This window comes from Pteropus alecto, unplaced genomic scaffold, assembly GCF_000325575.1.
Source record: "Pteropus alecto unplaced genomic scaffold, ASM32557v1 scaffold45, whole genome shotgun sequence".
NCBI lineage: Eukaryota > Metazoa > Chordata > Mammalia > Chiroptera > Pteropodidae > Pteropus > Pteropus alecto.
In genome coordinates this window covers 20,670,493-20,689,162 of record NW_006442491.1, presented here as the reverse complement: position 1 = coordinate 20,689,162, position 18,670 = coordinate 20,670,493, and the positions used below count along the sequence as shown (strand labels likewise).

The 18,670-nt window shown below is 34.6% G+C and overlaps 1 long non-coding RNA gene and 2 pseudogenes across 1 annotated transcript in view; all 3 read right to left on the bottom strand.

Moving 5' to 3' along the window:
* Nucleotides 1-2,295: 2,295 nt before the first annotated feature.
* LOC107196368 lies at nt 2,296-7,271 on the bottom strand (annotated as a pseudogene).
* Nucleotides 7,272-8,514: 1,243 nt separating this feature from the next.
* LOC107196369 overlaps nt 8,515-18,670 on the bottom strand; it is a 37,691-nt gene continuing 27,535 nt past the window's right edge. Inside the window, exon 3 of the long non-coding RNA XR_001517771.2 lies at nt 8,515-8,782. This is a non-coding gene — a long non-coding RNA (uncharacterized LOC107196369). The remainder of the gene's footprint in view (nt 8,783-18,670) is intronic.
* On the bottom strand, nt 9,695-9,813 carry LOC112471155 (annotated as a pseudogene).

The following is an 18,670-nucleotide window of genomic DNA, read 5'->3' as shown; positions in this document are numbered from 1 at the left end:
ATAAACTGCTAATGGGGTTGTCTTTATTGGATTTTAACTGCTGAGAGCAGAGACTTACTCATCTGTGTATCCCCACTGCCTAATGGGGTTCCATGGTGGCTGTTTAATAAATGCTTACTGATTAACAAATGAATCAATATAACCAACATTGCAAAAAGTTACAGGTGTGAAATTGGTCGTATAGGTTATACGCACTAGAGAAGCTCAGAAGAAGAAAAAATCATTGTAGGCCAGAATGATCATGGAAGGTTCTATGGAAGGAATAGGAAGGTTCTCTGGAAGAACTGGGTTCTCTAGACAGAGATGGGAGGGATTATGGAAAGAATATGGGATTCCGATCACTTAAACTTTGTGATCCTCAATTTCTCCACTATCTGAAATTTATTTACTTACTTATTACCCACAGTAGTCATCTTTATTTTTTCAATTACGGTTGACATTCAATATTTTTTATATTAGTCTCAAGTATACAGCATAGTGGTTAGACATTTATATAATTTATGAAGCGATCTTCCAATTAGTCTAGTACCTACTTGGCACGATACATAGTTATTACAATATTATTGACTATATTCCCTATGCTGTACTTTATATCCCCATGATGATTTCATAACTACCAATTTGTACTTCTCAATCCCTCACCTTTTTCACTCAGCTCCCAACCCTCCTCCCAACTGGCAATCATGTTTGTTCTCTGTATCTATGAGTCTGTCTCTGTTTTCTTCTTTTGTTCATTTATTTTGTTCTTTAGATTCCACATTTAAGTGAGATATGGTAATCTTAATAACACGTCTTTGTTTTCCTTTCTCCTTTCCTCTTTTACTCTTCCTATTCCATCCCTCCTATTCCTGAGGTCCCAACTTAACCATACGTACCCAAGCTCTTGTCTTAGACTTTGCTTTTAGGGGAACCCAATTAAGACAAATGATTTGTGCAATCTTTGTCAAGAGCCAGGTTAAATACAAAAAAAAAAAATGCTGTGCTTTCCATGTTTTACCAAGAGTGTGGACCTAGAATTGTTCACCTCAGACTACGCTTTGTATTATTTTTTCCTTTTTTTTCCTTTATTGTTATTATATTAGTTTCAGATATTCAGTACAATGGTTAGACATTTATATAATTTATGAAGTGATCCCCCCAATTACTCTAACACCCATCTAGCACTATACACAGCCATTACAATAATATTGACTATATTCCCTATGCTGTACTCTATATCCGTGTGACTGTTTTATAACTACTAATTTGTACTTCCTCTATCCAAAAATTTAAATTTAAAAAATGGGGACAATAAACCTACATAATACATTAAGAGTAACTGAGATAGCTATATAAAGTAATTGGCACAGAGCACTGTACACACAAAAGAATTTTCTTCCCTCTGTAAGTTATCTTTTATTGATCTATATAATCATCCTATTGGATTTGAAAGCTGTCCTAACAGTATTCTGGAGTTCATGGTGTCGTTTCCTTCACCACCAAGGAGTTTTCTAGACAACGGAGATCTCTTTCCCATGAAAAATATTCCAGGGGACATTTGATCCCTCCCTAAGGACGGATGAGATAAATAAGCATGTTAAACACTTTCTAGCTCTATCCTTGAGCACATATGACCATGTTGGACATGGGAGACCTTTACTAGGCAATGCATCTCCAATTTTATTTACTTTTCCACCTCACAAATCTTTATTATTGGAAGAGCTCTTGAAGGTAATTTAATATATATTTTTCATTTTACATGTTAAAAAAAAACTTTAGCCCAGAGTAATTAAGAGATTTACTCAGCTAGTTAGTGGCAGAACTGTGAACTATACTGGAGGTCTTTTGACTTCTTTTCCAGTGCTCTTTCTCACATATCAGGCTATTTCACATTTCCATCAATACTAGCAACCCAGTTTTTTGGTGGGATTTAGAGACATCCTATATGAGACTTGGCTTGTTCATCAAATGACTAAGAGGATCAAATGATTAATACAAATAAAAGATATTCCTGCTAATTCACGACTGCTGACTTCTGGAATATTGATTATTCTATGTGACTTCTCGGTCCCACAATATTTGTATTTGGAGCAAGATGACATTTTATTATTTCCCAAGATATTAATTTTTTCAAGTTTGAACACATTGTTAACATCTTCTAATTTATTATGATTGTATATTTAATTTCCATTAACTTTTTTCTGAATTTAATTTCTATTATAAGATTAATTAAACATTAGCACTTTAAAAACATATTTTTCCTTAATTTTTCCCAGTAGATGCACCAGATTATTCCAAGAAATTCTTTGATACTTCTTTTTTAAAAAGAGAAAACAAATTTTATTGCAATATAAAGTCCACTTACAAAACATCTACAGAAGGCATGTAATTCTTCTCTGCTATATAAATTAATTGGGAATCCTTTATTCACCTATTGTTATGATGATGCCACCTAAAACATACTGTAAATGAGTTATACACTGTAACAAATGCATCACTGATTTTCAACAATCATTGATTTAATAATAATTAGTTTATTATTATATAATCATACCCATATTCTGGAATTTATATTCATGTAGTTTAGTGGAATTTAGAGTATAATTGTACATGGATAGTACAGAAAAACATTCACTATTAAATTATTTCATACCTTCATGACAGGTTAACATTCTTCTTGACTGAAAATAACAACTTCACCTATGGTCTGCAACACAGATCCAGGATTCTCAATGCAATAATTTGTGTGTATGTGTGTCTACGTGTGCACCAATAGAATGACTTAAAGTGTATCTTGAGACAAGTGTAACATCACTGTCGATTATTTTGCATGTTTAAATATTATAGTCTGATTATTTGTAAAAACAAAACCCCACAAAAATATTCTTAATTCTAGAAAAACAATCTGTCAACCCGTAATTTTTCTAAAATGCTTTACTTGAACACACATTGAATTTCTAAAAGGGAACATATTACTTTAGATAATAAAGTATAAAAATTAGTGGTTCATATTTTATACTCTGAAATATGCATTTCTGGTATTTGTTTTATGCAGCATAAAGTTTAGATTAAAAAATTCTAATTCCTGGATCCCCACAGTTCATTTAGAAAACACCTCCCAGTTCTGGCTCTCACAGCAGGTTTTACAGTTTAAATGTGATGAAGTGTTCTAGCTCTATCTATTTCAAGTATCAAAGAAAAATGAGGCTCAAAATCTGTAGGTTGTAGCTGAAAATGCAAAGCTTTAAAAAACAGTTAAATGTGTTTTGAAGTAAGATGTAAATTGAAACAAGATTCTTAAGTGCTTATCTGTGTTAGGCTGATGAGCACTAGGACTTTAGAATTATTTTATTAAATCTAAATATTTGCTCAAAAGTGATAAAGAACATAATTTGCCTATAAATATACAGTTTTGTAGAGAAATCGATCTTGATGTTTAAAACTTTTTCAACATTGACTTTAGTTTTGTTTGCTTTTGAATAATATTAATTTAATATTCAACTGAACATAAATATTTGGCCTCACTACTTATAATAGAATGACTTACTTTTGAAAAAGAAATTTTTTAAAACACTAGAAAGAGAATTTACTAAAGTGGTTTAAACGTGTCTTTCAATTCAACAGAAATCCTGCAGTACAGAAAGTATCTTGTACCTTTAAAGTTTCAGAGTAAGTTGACCTTCTGAAATGTTAATGCCCTTTAAAAAACCAAAGTCAAACAGAAGACTGCTGCAATAAAGCACTGTTTCTAAAAGTTGTAGACATGATCCCACAGTCTGAGAGTTAGCAGTACTCCTCAGAGTAAGCAACTTTCCACCTCTTCTTAGGCACACTAAGTTTTCAGCTTAGAAAATAATCTAACCTGGCCCTTAACATATTAAGTAGTATGAATATTTCAAAGTCTTTTTCTCTCAAAGAAAAGAATTTGAAGTCTCACTAAGGAGTAATAAGAAGTATATCTAAGTTTTAAACATTAGACTTTCTAAAATTGGCCCAACTGTATAAAACTTTAAGAATTATGTGAAAATATGGAATTATTTCTCTAGGAAAACAGTGTGACAAAATTAGACATCACTATGTTGAACCCTTTTTTAGCTTTAACTCAAAAATAGAAATCACGAGACTTCTTTATTTTAAAAATACACAGAAGTAAAAAGTGCTATTTTTCAAAAAGTACAATATTTTTCCTACTATCAACATGGAATGATTTCAGGTCTCCTGTACTGAAAGCTGGACTTTTAAAAAAGTAGTATTGTAATACTTAATATATTATTAATCATTAGTGGCTTCAGTTTCAGCTGAACTCCTAATTAGACTTCAAATTCCTCTTTTTCCTGCAGGACCTTTTGGTTTTGCAAAACTTTGCTTATGTGCCTGCTGCTTGGGTGTACCTCTTCACAAAGGAATTCTACAGTCAGCCCATCCCCATTGCCTATCTCGATCTTTCTAATAATATCCATTTGTAGTTGTCTAATTTCTAGCAGAGGGCTCTTGCAGCTGGAATACAACATCAGCTCTCTTCTCCCACCCTGCATGTATATCCAGTCATTGAATAAATAAAAACTATGGACTCTAAATAGTCTCCTTTATGGAAATGTTTATACAGAAAGAAATAGTAATGTGCTGAATCCTTGGGAATCCTCTTTGACAAATCTTTTAGTTCTGTATTTGCTGTGTTGGCCAAAATTATATTTTCATTTTTTACATCTCATTTCAATTGCACATAGTTGAGCTGTTATTCAATTTTTCCAAAGCCTGAAAATCTTAAATAGGAAATGCTATTCCTTGAAGTGTTTGATGCTTAGTGTCCATATCCATGTCTGTGTGTACCTTGGTAATTTTAATCTGTCGTAATTTTTCCTCAGCTGTAGTCAATGGGGCAGGAGAAGTTTGTGACAGCAAATATTTTTTTATATTCACGTAATGATATATCTTCCTTTACTGTTCCAAATACTTCATCTTTAATGTGGCCACCTCAAACTCCTTTTCTAGAGTTGCTCTTGTTGTTGCATACATTTTTTGACAAACATGAGAATGGTCTGGAGATCATGCAGTGAATATCCATTCATATCCCTAGGCATTCTGAGAACCTAACCTGAATATGTGGCATGGTTGTTTGTCCTCCAACAGGTGTAAAACAAAGAAATCAATCCTTATCCCAAGAATCTGAAGGCTGATTACATGATCCAATCACAAGTTTGCAATAGATATTCTTTTTATTAAATTGATTGGGGTGACATTGGTTAATAGAATCATATAGGTTTCAAGTGTACAATTCAATAATACGCCATATGTGTACTGCTTTGTGTGTTTACCACCCGAAGTTAAATTTCCTTCCATCACCATATATTTGATCCCCTTTACTTTTATCTACCTTCCTTCTCTCCCCAAAATGGAATATACAGACTTTTGAAAATATCTGTCGATTATCATGTTTGTTTGTTGCTTTCAGTTTTAAGTTCTACATAAGATTTCACTCATATATGGGATATATATGTCCTTGCAGCTGAGATGTGTCTCTTGAAGGCAGCATATGGTTGGGTTTTGTTTTTCAATCCAATCTGCTACTCTATGCCTTTTTATTGGTGAATTGTCCATTTATATTTTGTTTTAGGTAGAATAACCCCCTTTAGTATTTCCTGTAATGCAGGCCTTGTGGTGGAAAAATTCTCTCAGCTTCTGTATGTGTGGAAAGGTCTTTATTTCTCCTTCATATCTAAAGGATAACTTTGCTGGATATATTATTCCTGGCTGATAATTTCTCTCTTTCAATAGTTCCAATATTTGATTCCACACCCTCCTAGCTTGCAGAGTTTCTGCTGAAAAATCCGATGATAATCCAATGGGATTTCCTATGTAGGTTACTGTTTTCTTTTTCTTAGCTGCCTTGAGAATTCTTTCTTTGTCATCAGTTTTTGACAATTTTAATATAATGTGTCTTAGAGAAGGCCTTTTTGGATTGAGATAATCAGGCGTTCTGTTTGGTTCTTAGATTTAAGGCTTCAGTTCTTTCCATAAGTTTAGGAAGTTCTCATCAACTATTTGTTTAAATAGGCTCTCTGTTCCTTTCTCTCTTCTCCTTCAGGTATACCCCTTATTCTTATATTGCTCTTTCTGATGATGTCAGATAGTTCTTGTAGAGTTCTTTCATTTATTTTCACTCTCAAGTCTCTTTTTCCATCTGTGTCATTTCCAGATTTCTGTCTTCAATATCACTGATTCTTTCATCCATCTGGTCAGTTCTATTTCCTAAGCTCACTATTTCATTCTTCATCTCTTTTATTGAGTTCTTCAGCTCCAGAATTTCTATTTGGTTCTTTTTTAAAGTTTCAATCTCTTTGATAAAGTATTCCTTTTGTTTGCTGATTATATTTCTGAGTTCATTAAACTGCCTATCTGTGTTTTCTTGCATCTTATTTTTTCAGAACCGCGATCTTGAATTCTCTGTAATTTAAATTACATATTTCCATGTCTTTAAGTTATTTTCTGGAGAATTTCATTTTCTTTCTGAGCTGCCTTGTTATCTTAGTTGTTTGTGGTATTTGATGGATTTTTTTCTACTCCTAGGCATTTATGGGAATGAACTCTGCTTTTTTATTAAGGGTGATACCTCTTTAGCAGGTTGATAAGAAGAGGTTTTACTTTTGTTTTCCAGTAGGTGGCACACAAGCCTTCTGCATTGCCCAGGCCTCCTGGATGTGTGCTGGGCAAAAATTGCCCTTTATTCCTAGGGGATACTCACTAGTGTCTCCTCTGTGACCAGGTTGCCTCAGCTTCAGGGCTCCACTGCTGTGGGAGAATGTGGTAAGTAAGGCCTGGAGCTGCCTCCAGCAGCCAGATGCAATGTTGTGCTGCTTGAGGTATCCCAGGTGCCTATGCTGGAATCAGGCTCAATGGGCGGGAGCAGGGTGGGTTGGGAGAGGCCACTGGTGTGTTTGCTGCTTTGCTTTCCTCCCAGTAATGGCGACTGCCAGACCCTAGCTGTCTCGGCTCTATATCTCCACTCAGTCACTGGGATTAGCTGCAGTGTGCGTCTGCCTCTCAAAGCTGACTCTTCAGTTCTCTGGGCTGTAGATACTCTGCTCTGTAGTCGGACACTCACTGAGAGTTTCTTCTGGGGTCTACTGCTAGCTCTGGGAGGGTGCAGGAAGGCAAATTCTAGGAGGGTAGGAGGAGGTTGTCATGTGCAGTGGCTTTGTTTTCTGCCTGACAGTCATGGCTGCTAGAACACAGCTGTCACGCTTCTGTATTTTGGTCTCTACCTCTATAGATTGATCGCTGGGTTCAGCCATAGTATATGATGATCACTCAGGATGAATGTTTGGGGCTACAGAGCGTGCATGAAGCAACCTGATTCCTCCCCTCTTCCCGAGTCCCACAGTGAGCTCCAGGCCAGTACCCATCCCTGTTCTCTTCCGATTTGCCCCAACTCACCCACCTTCAGATGTTTCAGTGTGCAGATCTCTAAGAAGTGTTTGTGTGTTAGTCTAGAAATCCTTGATTGATTATAGCTGTTCAACGTGATGTAATTTCAAGGAGAGAGATCAAAGGAACGTTCTCTTACACTGCCATAATTCTGACGTCACTTTTTCATTAACATTTTTATCCATTTGCTTTATCATTTTCATTGCCTTTTTTTTATACACACACATGTGCACACACATACAGTTTTTTTTTTCTGAATGATTTAAGAAAAAGTTGCAAACATTTACCTTTACCTCCAAATACTTCGGTCTGTATTTCCTAATAAGGATATCCTATTACCTAACCACACAACATTGATCAATTTCAGCAAATTTAGCATTGATATAATACTCTAGTCTATTGCATCCAGTTTTGTTAATTGACACAATATGTCCACTATTGAATTTTCCCCCCTCTGCCACAGGATCTAGTTAATGATCAGGCATTGCATTTGGTTTTCATTTCTCTTTAGTCTTCTTTAATCTTAAAAATTTTATAGCCTTTGTCATTTATGACGCTGTATAATATGAATCTAATTATGTATAATATGAATCTAATTAAATGTATAATTAAATGATAATATGAATCTAATTATGAGAAACATCAGACAAACCTAAAATGTAACAGAACATGAAAAATTATGGAAACATTTTAGTTTGTCTGATGTTTCTCATAATTAGATTCATATTATACATTTCTGATCGAAGAACTACATAAATGTTGTCTGTTCTCTTCAGGGTTTAATATCTAGAGGCACACGATATCCGTCTGCCCCTTATTGGTGATGTTAATTATGATCACCTGGTTCAGTTGTCAGATTTCTCCACTGTAGAGTTATAATTTTTCCCTGGCAACCAATAAACCATCTATTGGGACATACTCTAAGATCATGCAAATATTCTGCATCTCATAAATATTTGCTCCTAGCTTTAATATTCATTGATATTCTTGCCTGAACCATTCTTTGTTATGAGGGTTGCAAAATGATAATTTTACAACTTCAGCATTCCCTCCACATTTAGCAGTAAGCATTAGACATTCTATTGTAAGCAACGGTCTTTCCCTCTCCCTTTTATTTATTTATTTATTTATAATTTGGGATTCATATTTTTCTATTTAATGGTTTATAATTTATTACATTCCTTAATTATTCTGGTGCTAAAATATCCAGATAGAGTCAGTAGAAATTTCTTCAGGTTGGCTCCTTTGCCTTCAAGACATGTGCCCATTCTTATTTTTAGTAATTCCTTACTTTATAGCATAAATGATGTTCCAGGTTCATCTTGTACCTCCTGTGTCCCAGCTCTGGAATAAGTGATTTGCCTCAGGAGTCCTGGTTCTACAAAAAAGAATTATAAGTAAACATATGGTAAAATTGACTTTTTGTGTGTACAGTTCATTTTAATACATGTATAGATTCATGCAACCACCACCACAAACAGAATACAAAACAGTTCCAGCATCCCCCAAAATTCCCTCATGCTGTCCTTCGTAGTCATACTTGTCACCCTGCCCTCATTCCTAACTAACCCTTGGCAACCACTCATTTTTTTCTCCATCACCATAGTTTTTTTTGTCTTGTCTTTTTGAACATGTCATGAAAATAATACAGTATATAAACTGAAACATCTGGGACAGGAGATTCCTTTTCTTGTAGGTTATGAATTCAATGTATTTAATGGTTTAAAAATGAGTTTATTTCATTTTGAGTGAGTTTTGTAGTTTTCAAGGAATTAGTCCATTTCATCTAAATTGTCGAGTTTATGTGTATAGAGTTGTTCAGAGTGTTCCCTTATTACCTTTTAAATGTCTGTAATTTTTATTACCTTTTAAAAGTGTATAATTGTTTTCATTACTGATACTGGTAATTTGTATCTTCTTTTTTCTTTATCAGTCTTGTTAGAAGATTATCAGTTTTATTGATCTTTTCAAAGAACTGGCTTTTGGTTTCCTTAATTATTTTTTTTATTTTCAATTTCATTGATTTTTTGCTCTTATCATTATTCTTTCCTTCCTTCTGTTTGCCCTGGGTATAGTTCTCCAATTTCTTAAGGTACAAGCTTACATTATTCATATGAGACTTTTTTTCTTTTCTAATATAAGCATTGATGCTATCAATTTTCCTCTAAGCACTGCTTTAGCTTGATTTGTTGTACTATCATTTATTTATTTATTTTTTTTAGGCGAGACAACCCTTGGTTGACCTCACAGATTGCAAGGACCTTGTCAGCTTACAATCTTTTATTTTTTACACCTACAGCACCTGGTCTTCCTAGATGATCTCCCATCCAAGTAATAACCAGGCCCGACCCTGTTTAGCTTCTGAGATCAGACAGGATCAGGCTTGTTCAGGGTGGCATGGCCATAGAAAATTTGTTGTACCATCATTTTTGTTCAGTTCTAAATATTTTATAATTTCACTTGAGACTTACTCTTTGACCTTTTGATTATTTAGAAACATGTTGTTTAATATCCAAATGTTTGGAGATTTTCCTGTTATCTTTCTGGTTTTGATTTCTAGCCTAATTCTATTATGGTCAGATAACATACTTTGCATGATTTAAAATCTTTTAACTTTGTTAAGGATAACTTTATAACCTAGCATATGGTCTATATCGATTACAACTTCTGTGTATGCCTGATTATTGTTTCCACGTACAGTTGAAAAAAATGTGTATTTTGCTGTTGTTGGATGGAGTGTTCCATAAATGTCAATGAGATCCATTTGGTTGAGTTTTTCTATATGCTAATTTTTTGTCTAGTAGTTCTATCAATTGCTGAGGGAGGAGTGTTGAAACGCCAACTATAATTGTCAATTTATCTATTTTTCTTTTTAAGCAACAGTTTTACTTCATGTATTTTGACACTTCTGTTTACGGTATACACATTTAGGATTATTACATATTTTTGGTAAACTGACCCTTGTATCATTATGTAATGCTCTTCTTTATCGTTGGTAGTTTTCTTTGTTCTGAGACTTCATAGCTCTTAGCTATTATTTCTTCAAATAATACTTTGTCTGATATTAATATAGCTACTCAGATTTATTTTGGTTTGCATGTTATATCTTTTTTTCCATTCTTTTCGTTTAAATCTAGCTGTATCATTACATTGGAAATGAGTTTTGTAAACAGCATGTAGTTATGCCATTTTAAAAAATCCATTCTGACAATGTCTGTGTTTTAATTGGTACATTTAAACCTCTACATTTAATATAATAGTTAATATGTTTGGATTGTCTACCATTTTATTATCTGTTTTCTACTTGTTTCCTCTCTTTTTGTGTCTTATTTCCCTTTTCCTGCCTTCTTTGGGGTTATTTGAATTTTTCTAGTATCCCATTTTATCTACTATGGGCTTTTAAAAACTTTTACTGTAATGTGCAGTGTGTGTGTGTGTGTGTGTGTGTGTGTGTGTGTGTGTGTGTGGTTGCTATAGGGATTATAATATACATACTTAACTTTTCAGTCTACTTCCAATTGGAGTTTACCAATTTATTGTTGAAACCTTACCACCATATTAATCTCTTAACTCTCCCTCCTATCTGATGTAGTTACATTCATATACACAGAAAATTCTATCAAGCAATATAATTTTTGCTTTCAACCATCAAACACTTTAAAGAATTCAGAGGAGAAGAATGGTCTATTATATTTACTCAGATATTTACCATTTCTATTGCTCTTCCTCTACTCCTAGTGTTCTCCATTTCCTTCTGGTATCATTTGCCTTCTCTTTGAAGAACTTTCTTTAGCAATCCTTTTTGAGAAGATCTTCTGGTAATGTATTGTCTTAGTTTGACCTTCATTTGAGAATATCTTTATTTCACCTTCCTTTTTCAAGGATGTTTTCTCTGGATATATAATTCTGTATCGACATTCATTTAGCACATTAAAAATGTTATTTCATTTCCTTTTGGCCTCCATAGTTTCTGATGAGAAATTACAGCCATTCAAATCATAGTTCTATAAGTAATATTTTTACTCCGTTTGCTTTCAGTATTTTTTTCAGTCTGATTATGAAGTATATATCATGAATTTTTTGTTTGTTTGTTTGAAGTTGGCTGAGCTTTTTGACTGGTAGATGAATATGTCTTTCACCAAACTGGGGAAGTTCTTAGCTATTACTTCTTCAAACACTTTTTCTATACTGTACTCTTTCTCTTCTTTTTCTGGAATTCCAACACAAATGTTAGACCTCTTGATATTGTCCCTCGAGGCTCTGCTTATTTTTAAAAATCTTTTCTTCTCTATTGCTCAGACTGAATAATTTATATTGATCTATCTTTAAGTACACAGACACTTTCCTCTGTTAACTCCATTCTACTATTGAGCACACCAGTAAGTTTTTTATTTTGGTTATTATTCAGTGGGGTCTGTGGTGATATCCTCCTTTTCATTCCTAATACTAGTAATTTGAGATTTTCTTCTTTTCTTGATCAGTTTAGCTAGAGGCTATCAGTTGTTAGTCTTTCAAAGAACCAACTTCTTATTTCGCTATTTTTCCAAATTTTTGTCCATATTCTAGTTCACTGATTTCCATTCTTACATTTATAATGTCCTCCCTTTTGCTTACTGTTTAATCTGCTCTTTTTTTCTAGCTCCTTAATGTGGAAGTTTAGATCATTTAGTTTTAAATCTTCTTTTTTAATATTAGCTCTTAGAAGTATAAATTTCTCTTTAAAGACTACCATAACTACATCCCATAAATTTTGATATGTGGTTTTAATCATCATTCCCTTCAAAATATTTTCTGATTTCTTTTGATTTCCCCTTTGACCTATGCATTAGTAAGGGGCATATTTGCTTAATTTCAAAACATTTGGAGATTTTTCCCAGATAACTTTTCATTAGTGATTTTTAATGTAATTATATTATGGCCAGTTAATAGGTAAGATAGCATACACTGTATTGTTTCAAACTTTTAAAATATATTAATATTTATTTTGTGTCTAGCATATAGGTTATATTAATGAATATTCCAAATGTACTTGAAAAGAATGTGTATTCTTCAGTTTTGGGTGGAGAGTTCAATAAATGGCAATTAGATACAGTGGTTTACATTGTGTTTTCTTTACTGATTTTGTGACTATTTGTTCTATTACCAAGAGAAAAGTGTTGAGAACTCCAACTGTAATTGTAGGTTTCTTTACTTTTTCCGTTCATATGCCAGTTTTTACATCATATATTTGGAAACTTTGTAATTCTATGAGTACACATTTAAAACTGTAGTCTTTTTGATGAATAGATCCTTTTTTATATTTTTAAATTAAATTTGTTGGAGTGATGTTGATTAATGGTTATGTAGGTTTCAAGTGTACAATTCAGTAATACAGCAGCTGTATATTGCATTGTGTGTTTGCCACCCAAAGTCATATCTCCTACTATTACCATACATTTGACCTCCTTTATCCTTTTCTACCTCCCCCCGCCTTTCATTCTGGTAACCACTATATTGTTGTCTGTGTCTATGAGCTTTTGTCTGTCTTGTTCGTTTTTTGCTTTTAGTTTTATATCCACATATGAGTGAAATCGCATGGTTCTCAATTTTTTCTGACTTATTTTAGCTTAGCAAGATCCATCTATGTTGTCACAAATGGCAGTATTTCATCTCTTCTTATGGCTGAGTAATATTCCACTGTACATATGTACCACATCTTCCTTATCCAAACATCTACCGAAGGACACTTCAGTTGTTTCCATGTCTTGGCTACCATGAATAGTGCTGCAATGAACATTGGGGTACATATCTCTTTATGAATAAACATTGGCGGATTTTTTGGGTAGATACCTAGAAGAGAAATTGTTGGGTCATAAAGTAATTCTATTCTTAATTTTTGAGGAACCTCTATACTGTTTTCCATAGTGACTGTAACAATTTACATTCCCACCAGCAGTGTATGAGGGTTCCTTTTTCCTCACAACCTCTCCAACACTTGTTATTACTTGTCTTATTGCCATTCTTACAGGTGTGAGGTGGTATCTCATTGTGGTTTTGATTTGCATTTCTCTAATAGCTAGTGAAGTTGGGCATCTTTTCATATATCTGCCGGCCATTTGTACATCTTCTAGGGAGAAGTGTCTGTTCAGATCCTCTGCCCATTTTTTTATTGGATTGTCTTTTTGTCATTGTTGTTGATGTTGAGTTGTATGAGTTCTTTACATATTTTGGATATTAGCCCCTTATTGAAGGTGTTGCTTGCAAATATCTTCTTCCATTCAGCTGGTTGCCTCTTTGTTTTGTTGATGGTTTCTTTTGTTGTGCAGAAGCTTTTTAGTTTGATATAGTCCCATTCATTTATTTTTGCTTTGACTTCTCTTGCCTTTGAGGTCAAATTCATAACATCCTCTCTAAAACCAAGGTCCATGAGTTTAGTACCTATGTTTTCTTCTATGCAATTTATTGTTTCAGGTCTTATATTTAGGTCTTTGATCCATTTTGAGTTAATTTTGGTATATGGTGATAGACAGCAGTCTAGTTTCATTCTTTTGCATGTGGTTTTCCAATTTTCCAGCACCATTTATTGAAGAGGCTTTCTTTTCTCCATTGTATGTTTTTGGCTCCTTTGTTGAAAATTATTTGCCCACATGTATGTGGGTTTATTTCTGGGTTCTCAATTCTGTTCCATTGGTCAGTGTATCTGTTTTTCTGCCAACACAATGATGTTTTGATTCCTGAACAGACCATTTTTTTATACATTAGCAAATGTTCCTCTTTACCTCTGGTAATGAACGCTTTTTTATCCTGAAGTTTACTTTATCAGATACTAATATTGCCACTTCAGCTTTCTTATGGTTACTGTTACAGGAATCCTCCTTTTCAACTGATTGGTTTCCTTATTGCCTCCTGCATACAGCTGCTAATTTTGGTACCTTTATTCAATTACTTGAAAAGCTCTCTCTAAGATCTCCACATGTTAACCCTATGATTCCTTCAAAGCCAAGCTCAAATTCTACTTGATTCCCAAAGCCTTTTACTCCTTCCTTATCCCTTTCCTAGTGTTATTATAGCTGCCTACTCTGAAATCCCCTTTGTCACCTTGTCACTATGCTGTCTATTTTGTCATTTTCCTTTACATATATAGATCCCTTTTCTCATCATAGAACAGGGGCTCTCAAAGTGTGATCCAAGGACCCCTTGGGCTCCCTCCTTTCAGCAGGTATATGAGGTCAAAACTATTTTCAAAATAATACTAAGATGTTATTTGCCTTTTTCACTCTGATTTTCTCAAGGTGGAATTTTCTAGATGCTAGATGACATGTGATAACACAACAGGTTAAATGTATAAGCAGACATGAGAATCCAGTTGTCTTTTATTAAGCCAAACATTAAACAGATTCACGGAATCCAATCTTTTCATTTTTGACATCTTTTCTTTTTTTTAATATCTTGGTTACTTCCAAGATTTTGCAATTATGAATAAAACTGTAATATTTGTGTTTAATGGCACAGATAAACTTGGTCTTCTCATAAAACTATACGACCCTACTATTACTGGAAAGTAAACTTTTTTTCTCCCCCCCCCACCCCGCCTCCTGCTGCAGTGGTGTGGGAGAAGAGAGGGACAAACCATTGTGTCTAGAGCTGACTTTCAATAGATCCCAGCGATGGAGCTGCTATGCTACTAGGAAACCCCCACCCAGAAGCAGTAGTCTAGGAATGATGGGAGAGGGGGTGGCCCCTTTTCCCGGGAGGAGGGGCTCTTCTACTGGACCTCTGTCTGGACCCATGGTGGAGCACATGCGATGTGTGGAACTCTGGAGGCAGCCAGCGGGGGAACAGCTATCTGAGGCCAACCGAGGCCAACGAAGGCTCTGTGGAGCTGCCGAATCATTCATCCTGGGTGGGATTCTGACTTACAGGCGTTTAGTCATAATCCCATAGACGGTAGCTTTGCCCCATTGGCTCCTCAGCCAAGCACACACACCAAATGTCTGAACCTGTGGTGAAAGTAAACTTCTGGTCATTCAACTGTCTATTTACAAATTCTGCCATCTAAACTATCCTAAAATTCACATTCCAAGTTTTGTAAGACAGCCAAAGTATGTAAAATGTAAAGTCATCAAGTTGATGTTTCTCTGTTTACATGTGCTATGAAAATGCCTCCTTAAGACTATCTCGATAGCCCTTGCTGGGTCTGAATGCATTCCTGGCGCTATTTATTCTTTTGCTGCAGGGTTTCTCAAGATGGGAGAATTTTAAAGGAGATTATGTGTAGTTTAAGAAAGATATTCAGTATACTGAAACACAGGTTTTAAAAACCTGAGAAATATGGTTATCCTGGCTAATTTTGGCCCCTTTTCACAACTTTTTGTTTTAGAAAATATAGTTTTCATAAAACTATGGTATTTATGTTAAGGTGTCATAGGCATATTGTTATTTTTAAATAAATATTTAAACATTTTCCCATTTTAAATTTCTAATAATGTAAATATTAATAGATAAAACTCACATAAACAAAAGTTCTTTGGGAGCCTCAAAGTTTGCAGACTTTTTAAAGAGGTCCTGAGAGCAAAAGTTTAAGAATCTAAAGAGGGGAGGAAGCAGGTCTTATTCCAATTTGAGTCTTCATTGATGTGCACATCATAAGATTTCAGTAAATGTTAAATGATTGTGAAAATGTGGGAATTTGGAGCACAGATGTCAAGTAAAAGTAATTTTTTAATGGGAACATTGTGTCATCTTTTGAAGTGTTACATTTTTATTTCCTAGGTACAATTCTCTCTTCTGTTGCATGTACATGGGTGAAATTAAAAAAAAAAAAAAAAAGAATATAAAAACAGTTTATCGAACCTGAAGGAGCTCCTGGGCTTTCGACATAGGGGAGAAGATACTGTTCAGAAAAGTTTGAACCCTACAAAAAAGTTTACTAGAAATGTTAATTTGCAGATACCACCACCACAGAACGAGAGAGCTTTACTTAGGAGGGAAAACGGTATCATAAAAAATGACCAAGATTAAGGAGAAACAGCTGCATTAAAGAGTTTCTTGGAACAAACTATTTGGTTTTAATTGCATGGAACATAATTGGCCCCAACTGCTTTGTGAAAGATTCAGAAACAAAAGAACACCAGGAAAAAAAAAAAACAAACTAAAACAAATAATGCCTCAAGAACTGTTTAAGCAAGACAATGAGATTCATTTCAACCTAATTATCCCTTACATATACTCTCTGTAAACTAAGAAAATATTTCAATTAAAGTTTTCTAAACCTGCCTTGAGCTTTATTTAAGAATTTGCAAATATATCAGATTAAAAAAAAATGGTCTTCAATAAAACTTTATTCTTGTCCTTATTAGAGGATTTTATGTTCTCTGTTCTTTTACCTAAAATTCTCATCTTTTCGATGTGAAAGCGTCTGAAAACATCCTAAATCTTAGATCAGTCTTAGTTTACAATCTTAAACTGGTAGATTAAGCCTTTCTTTAAAATCCCACTTTTATTTACTGTCTATCTCAGGGACCAGCAAACTTTCTGTTAAGGCTTTGTGGGCCATAAGGTCTCTGTGGCAACTGGTCAACTCTGTTTTTGCTGGAAAGCAGCCACAGAAATATGTAAAGAAGTAGGCATGGCTGTGTTCCAATAAAACTTTATTTATAAAAACAGAAGGTGGGTCATATTCAGCCTGCCAGCTGACTGTAGTTTGCCAACCCCTGTTCTATTTGTTCAAATCCAAAAGTCTTACTCTGGCATCTCATCAGGACAGTTTATCATTTATCTCTGACTAATCTTGTTCCCCAACATTAAGTCTCATTTCCCAAATGCTGTGCTCATTTCTGCTTTCAAGACTTTGCTATGTGCATCCCTCACCAGGAATAGCCTCCTCCCTTCATTCTGCCTTTCCAAGTCCTACCCATCCTTTGGGGTCTGGCTATACCTTCTGTATGAAGCCTTTATGGATAACTCCAACAAACGTTCCTCTCTCCCTTTTCTCAATCTTTTATGACTATCCATAGCTCTTAATATAGCAAAATAGTCTGAAATTATTTCAGACCACTTATCAACAATACTATAATACACTAACATATACAGGTCTCCATCTTTTTGAGGCAAATCTTGCCTGGAGGGCAGAAGCCTACAAAGTTGGATTTATTGAAAAGCTAAACTTTTACTCTAGGGACTCTCACTAGCTCAGGTCCTATACTTAATTTTGTAATTTTTTTATAATTCTAGATTCTTTTACTTAAAGAGGACCTCCAAATTTGTATGTTTCAGGATCCATAAAACATGGCTCTGCCTCTGGGCTCACCACAAGGTTGGTACAGCAGAGATTCTTTCATCCCTCAATATCCATTGCCCTGCTGGAATACTTGCCTTCCAGATTGTTGTATGAGTGTCAGATCTTGTTTAAATAACTGTTTTGGGGGTCTTTCTGTAATAGCAGTTTAATACCTAGCACTATAAGCTGGCTACAGTAAGCATTCAGAAACCTTTATTGAACCAAATGTGGTTATTAACTAAGAAATAGATCAATGCAGACCTGCTCTTCAGAATAATTCAGCTTCTCATCTTCCAATTTGTGCCATATTTGTATTTTATCAAATGCAGTATGATAAGATATAGTTACATAATAAAAATACATGTGGTTAGAACTGCATTTTCTGTTTTAGATAGGGAAGGCAATTTACTTTTAGGGCACCTACATAAAGCTATTTAGAGTAGTAGTTCACAAAGGTGGCCCTATTAAAATGCACCACTTACTTCACTTGGACACAATTCATCAGTACTTTGCTTGCCAACACCTACCTAACTCCTGGCCCCCAGGCCCCAAAAGAAGGCAATTAAAACAAGGAATCAGGTGTTACGTTGTGGGCCTGCATGCTGGAAGGTTGTGAGGTAGGGAGTAGAGGTGAAGAAAAGACTGATAATGTTCACAGATGATGGCAGGAGACAGACCAAATAGTGGTAGAGTACAGCTAGGAGCAGCTATTTGAATCTGTCTGTAGGGTAAAAGGCCATAAAAACAGATTGTCTATTTTAGTGAACCCTAATCAGCTCACTGGAAGACAGGGAAGTCTCATTGTTTTTCCTAGACAGGCCTGAGTCTTATAATTCATCAAGAAATTCATGTAACTTGTTGGAAAAGATCAATGAAAGCTATGGACATCACTTCATTCCTTTTTTAAAAAGTCTGTGACCTCTGTGTCATTGTCAGATTTACCACATATTGCAACCTCTTCTTTTCTGCTATAAACTCCTAAAATAATAGATAAAATTCTCTCTCTAT